Source organism: Atractosteus spatula, chromosome 12, assembly GCF_055471065.1.
Source record: "Atractosteus spatula isolate fAtrSpa1 chromosome 12, fAtrSpa1.hap1, whole genome shotgun sequence".
In the NCBI taxonomy this organism is placed as follows: Eukaryota; Metazoa; Chordata; class Actinopteri; order Semionotiformes; family Lepisosteidae; genus Atractosteus; species Atractosteus spatula.
Window position 1 is genome coordinate 12,765,332 of NC_142717.1, and position 8,066 is coordinate 12,773,397.

The following is an 8,066-nucleotide window of genomic DNA, read 5'->3' on the forward strand; positions in this document are numbered from 1 at the left end:
GCATTTTCAGCAATGCAGCTGAAGTTACTCGTGTTTAAGTCTAAAAGTATAACTCATTTTCAGCTCATGAAAAATTGAATTCAATAAGGTATTTATTTTTTTAATTTAAAAAAAAGCTTGTCTTAAGTTAGAAAGCTGTGAAAAAAATAATGTTATCTGCTAGCTATAATCAATATCATTATCACTACATGGCCGCATGGGGCGGCCCACAATTGAGGCACTGATTCTAGGCAGGCCCCGAGCACAAACACACCCCACCCACAAGATTTCAAGTGAAAAAGAAGGTTTTTATTCATACAAGCCTTTGTCCTATGGTAAAAGTAAGTGTCTTCAGACAGGACTCTGAGAAAAATAATAGCCTACCTTGAGGAAAAAATAGAGCTCTTCCCACAGGACAAGATAATAGTGGGGAAAACAGTGAGCTATGACACTCTCCTTCAGCCTGAGCAGGAGAGGAAATAACAGTGTGGCCCTCCAGCCAAGCTGTGGAAGACTAATAGCCAGCAGCCACCTCAGCCAGAGATGTGGCAAACTAAATTACCCGTAGTACTAATTAATAAAATTTATAAATTAGAAGCAAGCATTAAGACAAGCGACAGATTCCCGCACCAGTGATTGCTGGTTACTTGATCTGCGTGCCTCCATCTCGGGCTAGGCGTAGCTTTGATAAAGATATCTAAACCACAGGAAAGGCCACGCCTCACAAGGCACATTCCTTGAAAAAAGGGGTCAATTAATATTTATTGTGTATCTTGTGAAAATTTGTTAAAAACTAACTTATATTCTCCAGACAGATTCTTTCTTACCCAAACTGCCATAATTCAATAGCAAGCTTACTCAGTCTGACACCATTAATAAAGCAATAAAAAATGTAGTTTGATCATAGCTATGGATTTGTTCTCTAGACATTTTAATATGGCCTTATGTCATTTTTAAGATACTTGTAAAGCAAGTCTTTTCAAGAGATGTGAAATAAAAGGCTCAATTACTCACAAACTTGTCAGTGCTGTTTCATGTCTAAGTCACAAGAAATAAATGAAGTTCAGATGGGGCAAGATTTATTCTGTCACCCTAGGGACCCACTTTGAAGAGCTCAACTTTGACTTTCATGTTAAACAGTGTACAGTACTGCATAAAATATGATTCCATCATGGGCATCAGCAATCTTGGTTCAGAAAGGTCTTAGACATGTTATTTAATTAAAGAAATACATGCGGTACATACAGAAAATTAGTGTAAAATAAATGCAATAGCTTTTTTCACTTTTGAAATGATAATATTAATTTTTTTTTCATAATGTTAATAATAATAATTGCTTAAACTTATATAGCGCTTTTCTGGACACTCCACTCAAAGCGCTTTACAGGTAATGGGGACTCCCCTCCACCACCACCACCAATGTGCAGCCCCACCTGGATGATGTGACAGCAGCCATAGTGCGCCAGAACACTCACCACACATCAGCTATTAGTGGGGAGGAAAACAGAGTAAAGAAGCCAGTTCATAGATGGGGATTATTAGGAGGCCATGATTGGTAGGGGTCAATGAGAAATTTGACCAGGACACTGGGGTTACACCCCTACTCTTTTCAAGAAACGCCCTGGGATTTTAAATGACCACAGAGAGTCAGGGCCTCAGTTTTACATCTCATTCAAAGGACGTTTGCAGTATAGTGTCCCTGAATGATGAGAAGAATATAGTGAATGATGAGCATTCACTATACTGGGGCATTAGGACCCACATGGACCACAGGGTGAGCACCCCCTGCTGGCCCCACTAACACCTCTTCCAGCAGCAACCTTAGTTTTTCCCTGGAGTCTCCCCTCCAGGTACTGACCAGGCTCACACCTGCTTAGCTTCACTGGGTTGCCAGTTGTGAGCTGCAGAGTGATATGGCTGCTGACATGTGCTTTTGTGCACATACTGTAAGTTACATCAGGCAGATGTATAGAACAGCACAGATTTACATGCATTAAAAGGTTCACAAAAGCCAAAACATTATAAATGGTCTCCATTACTGTGTAAGAACATTTTTGCATTGCTCTGGATAAGTCTGCCATCGAAACTTGGACTGATGTCACAAATCAGTGGGTGTCAACAATGGGTGTTGACTCATACAATAACCAAATCATTTTGTTTCTGTGTTTGCTAATAAGAGATTCTGTTGTTTCTGCTCATCATTCAGTGACCCGAAGTTATTTTTCATACCCGAAGAAGGCTCCAGAACCGAAGAAGGCTCCTTTCTTCTCTTTTCAGCATGGAATAAATCTTTACTTGTTCCTTTGCAGCCTACGCATGCTGACGCAGATACCTACTTGAACTACTAAAGTAAAGTGGTCTATAGTTATGAATAGCCCATGGGAGCTAACAGAAGACTAACAAATGGATCATTTCAGTAGTTCTGTTAGATCATAATGAATGCAATAAAGGGACAAGAAATGCTTAGGATGTTTGGTATGACTCTCTTATCTGAGGGAATGGCAGTCTAGCTGAGAGGATTGAGCAGGAGAGTTTTCTATAAGGCTGTAAACTTGGGGTGGTTGCTTAATATGATTTTCTATTAAAGTTTTAATTATAATATCCTTACACTTATATAATGCTTTTCTAGACACTCCATTCAAAGCGCTTTACAGGTAATGGAGACTCCTTTCCACCACCACCAATGTGCAGCATCCACCTGGAAGATGCGACACCAGCTGTAGTGCACCAGAACTTTCACCACACACCAGCTAACAGTGGGGTGGAGAAAAAAGAGATGAAGCCAATTCATAGATGGGGATTATGAGGAGACCATGATTGGTTAAGGCTAATGGAAAATTTGGCCAGGACTCTGGGGTAACATCCGTAGTCTTTTTGAAACTTTTTGTGTGATTCTTAATGAGTCAGGACCTTTTGTGTCATCTGAAGGCCAGTGAACTTTTTACAGTACAGTCTCCCCATCACTATACTGTGGCTTTAGGACCCACACAGACTACAGGGTTACCACCCCCTATTAGCCCCACTAACACCTCTTACAGCAGCAACATTAGCTTCCCAGGGGGTCTCCCATCCATACTCATACTTGCATAGTTTCACTGGGCTGCCACTGAATTGCTGGGTGAGTTGAATAGCCTACCATAGGTTGCAGATTCTGTTTTTCATGTGTATTTAGAGAGAAGAGGCGCAGTGGCACTGCGATCCTTGGTTCAACTCTAGACCAGGGGTGCTATACTTGTGGGTGTTATTCCAGTGTCTGTGTGGGTTTCCTCCAGGTGCTCAAGTTTCCCCCCCACAGTCCAAACACATACTAGTAGGTTAATTGGCTACTTGGAAAATAGGCCACAATGGGAAAATGTGTCTGTGTGTGTCCAGAAACATCTGTGATAAACCAGTGATAAACCGGTGACCCCTCCTTGCACCCATTGCTTGCTGGGATAGGCTCCTGCTCTCCCATGACCACGAATTGGATGAAACAACTAGAAAATAGATGGGTTTAGAGAGAAAAGTTTAACAAAAAGCATTTTTTTCTTCCCATTTGGATGTAGTGGATGTTTTAATTACAGTACTATTCTTCTTTTGGAGTGCACTTTGTTTTTTTCACAAGACTCAAGGGAAGACCAAGGTTCGCTGGTTAAACAAGAAATCAGAACTGAATTAGTATCACTCTAATAGTGAGAAAAGAGTTGAAAAATGAGTCTAGGATCTCTGCTTTTGCTGTACTATCTTCACAAACTGTGCAATTCTGCAGCTATTTAGAGTCTAAAATAGCTGTAAAATTTCAAAATTTCATGCCCTTGAGCTGCCATTCCTTATTATTAGGGCAGATTGGAAGATTTTTTCAGTAATCCCCAGCAGAAGATAAATGGATACCCATTAAGCAATTTCATGTCTCTCAGTCAGCAAGTAAGCCAGATGTTTCTTAACTGTTTAGATTTTCTAAATGGAATACGGATCTCAGGATTTTATGTTCTTGTTAAGTTTAGTGTGACAGCAGTTACTGTAAATTCTGCAAAATGCAATTTGTTTTAATTTTAATCCATACAAAAATGCTTACAAAGTACAGAAACTTGAGCCACAACCACGTTTTTGCCACAGGCAGGTTAGCACATTACCTAGTTCAGCAAAAGAATGTCTTGTTTTTGCCTCTTTCACACACACTGATGTTGGGGTTTATACATGAATTTGCACACAGAATACTCAAAAAGAGGTACGTTATAAACCATTAATAAGGATTTGTAGATGTCAACTGCTAGATTGTCTTTTCACATCAAGAGTACAGTTCCTTGAAAAACTTAACCTTAGATATAGCTTATTCGGCCTCCAGTCAGCATAGTGCGAAACGTGTTAATATCTGGGAATACATCTATATAGAAAGGCCAATGGCACAGTGATAGTGTACACCATGAATCAGTAATTCTGCACCACAACAATATGAGATGACTCCACGAGTGTGCAGCAAAAAAACCTTTGACACAAATAGGACATCAGGTTTTGTGGCATGAATAATAATTTCAATTATTTATCTTTACTTGATTTTGAGTGTTTGGTCGCTCTTAAATGAACAGACAACACAGGCTCTGGGTTTTTTATAGTATTTTCAGGATACGAACATAATTCAATTTTACAATTCACTTAGAGTTGCCAACAATAAAATATAAGAATCATGTAAGATACTGTAACAGAAAGGAAATGCATTTCACTTTATAATACCATGTATTAATCTTTAGATAAACAAATAAAAATAAATAAAAAGATTCACCATGGGCCAGCTTAACCTTTTAAATCAAATAGCATGAAATGCTTTTTATTGCAGAATAAAAAAATAATATTGTGGACTTTTGCTTGGGAAAGTACAGTATATGTCTTAAATCTGCAAATCTGAGATAGGATTTAAACTGTACTTAAATTGAAGATAACTTCTGAATTCAGGAATTACTCCTTTGATTAGATGAAAACTGATCATTAATACCTGTGAGCACTAAATATGAGATATCAATCAAGAGTTCATTATTCCTACAAACGTGACCAGCTGAACAATGTTTCAGCATAATTTCATGTTTGATTTCATGGAGGGCAATATCATACACTGACTAAGCAAAGGCAAAAACCGGCAGTATTTTCTTCTCAGCAGAGTCAAACATGCTTAAATGCTTATTGCACCGTACGTCTACCATAGCTTTTGGCTTATTTCAGGAATCATGTAGCAGAAACTCAGAAGTGAAAAAGGATAAAAAGCATCCATCCATTTTCTGACTGCTTCTTCCAAATCAGTCATGGGGGAGTTAGAGCCCATCCTGACTAGAAATGCCTGCAAAACGGGGTACACCCTGGTTGGGTCTATTTAGTCTATGTTTGCAGCACAGACACACAAAAGCACACACTCACACCAGGGACAGATTAGCTTACCTGTGTGATTTTGGGCTGTGGGAGGGAACCTACGCGAACATGGGGAGAACATATAAATTCCACACAGCACCTCAGGTCCGGAACTGAGCACAGGGCCCCAGCACTGTGAGCAGGAATGCTAACCAAGCTGCCACATCACCACTGGCAACCCACTGAAGCTAAGCAGGTGTGGGCCTGGCCAGTACCTGGATGGGAGACCTCCTGGGAAAAACTAAGGCTGCTGCTGGAAGAGGTGTTAGTGGGGCCAGCAGGGGGCGCTCACCCTGCAGTCTGTGTGGATCCTAATGCCCCAGTATAGTGACGGGGACACTATACTGTAAAAAGGTGCTGTCCTTCAGATGAGACGTAAAACCAAGGTCCCGACTCTCTGTGGTAATTAGAAGTCCCTGGGTGTTTCCCGAAAAGAGTAGGGGTGTAACCCCAGCGTCCTGGTCAAATTTCCCATTGACCCCTACCAATCATGGCCTCCTAATATTCCCCATCTATGAACTGGCTTCAATCACTCTGTTCCTCTCCCCACTAATAGCTGATGTGTGGTGAGCATTCTGGTGCACTATGGCTGCCATTGCATCATCCATGTGGGGGCTGCACATTGGCGGTGGTGGAGGGGAGTCCCCATTACAAAGTCCCCATTGTAAAGAGTCCCCATTGTAAAGCACTTTAAGTGGAGTGTCCAGAAAAGCGCTATATAAGTGTAAGCAATTATTATTATTAACCATTGCGCCGCCAAGCTGCCCCCTCACAAAACCATGACAATCAGCAGCAGGATTGAGTGCAGAGTGAGTACAGCTGAGTGCTACAGTTGTTTACCTGGAAGCGTCGAGCTTCTGCTGCTCCAACAGCCACTGCTGAACCTCCCACCTCGACTTCTCTTCCTCAAACTGACGCCCCTTCTCCTCCAGCTCCTTGTGCTGGCCTTCCAGGTTCTTCTTCATCTGTTCATGGCGGCGCTGGAGCTACAGAGGAAACAAGTAGAAGATGAGTGTTCTGCCTTCCTATTTAAACTACTGCACTTATAACTGCAATAATTTTTCAGTTATCAGGATTTTTTTTCTATCAAATATAATGATGTTGCTATTTTTTCTAACAAAGTAGAATCATTACGTTAATTAAAATTCATCATCCACAGGGTAGATTGGAAAATCTACTGTAAAACCCACGGTCTTATATAGTGCCTCTACTATGAGAAGCTTGTACATTTGTGAAACCCACCTTACACTAGTGCCAGATGCGGTCTTCTGCAATTGTGTTGCTTTTCTCTTGTACAGCCTGGGCAATCAAGTGCCTCTTCACTAGTCTTTGAGCTCTAGATGCCCAAAATCTTAATGGTGAGTGGGGTGTACACAGCACATCTCTCACATTCCCAGAAGAAAAGCTGTTACATGAGCAGCATTCGGCAACGTCTGTCCATCTGAGTTACAGAAAAGGCAGCAAGTGAGGTCCCAGGGCTTGATCAGTGTAACTCCATGCTGTCATATTGCCATGAATACCTCGAACGTAGAGTTCTGTACAACTGGAAAGCAATTGAAACTACTGGTTGGGAGCTGGCTTTATCCAACTATCAAAAGTCTTTACCAACCTTGGACTTTCTCACAAATTATTGTTACAATATTGAGTTATATTGTATTTAGTTGGGATTTTTGTGCGATTGATTAACACTAAACACTATTGCCAAAGTAAAAGCACAATTCTACAGATTCCCTTAAATTAATTATAACAGAATATAACCGATTGCATAAGTATTCACCCTATTTGCTATGACGCACCTAAAAAGTCTCTGGTGCCAACAAATTGACTTTAAAAGTTACAAGTGTGAATGCATTATGATTCTATATTGTAACACAAAACATGAGAAAGTCCAAGGTGGATGAATACTTTTGCTACTGTAGATTGCTTTCTGTCCAGCAGGGTTAACATTTATTAGGACAATTCACATTACATATTGTGCAGTTAAAGCTGTTCAGTGTTTTGAATAACTCCCATTTAGCAATAGTCACTAAGAATCTGACAGCACTTTCAGCTCCATTGTTTCAAGCAATAGCTTTCAATTTTATATGGACTTTATCTCAAAACAAAATTGAAATTTCAAAGTCTTAAATCCACTAACAATATGTTGTATATTGCACACATACAAAACTTGAACAGTAGCTAAATTGACAGAGAAATGTGCATGGAGAGCTGGACGGTGAAGAGGGTGCACTACTGAGCTACTTTCATCTAGGCGTTGTTATAAAAAGAGATAGAGACGCGTGAAGTGGTTTAGCATCAAGAGCTATGACCAAGGATTGTGGATTTTTCCCCAAAGTTAAGCACCATCCTGGAGCTGTAGGATAGAGGAAATTAAACCTTTTCTTTCCTCAGCAGAATTATTTTTCATTAGGGCACCAAACCCAGATCTCTTAAACAAAATATTAATATTGCAGAAATGAACTTTGAATCTAAATAACAATTTTAATGACTGTTATTTTAATTACAATAGCATCCCTGCTGGAGATATCGACGAGCTAGAAATGCACAGTAGGTTCGGATTTGTTGCATTTTTAAACTATACAGGAAATGGTATACAGATTTGGCAAGACAAGCTGGTTTTCTTTTGCAATGACTTGTTGCTGAGCATAAGTATAATAACCTATTACAATTATATACTTAATTCATCCTTCAGTATATTCCTGTAAGCAGTT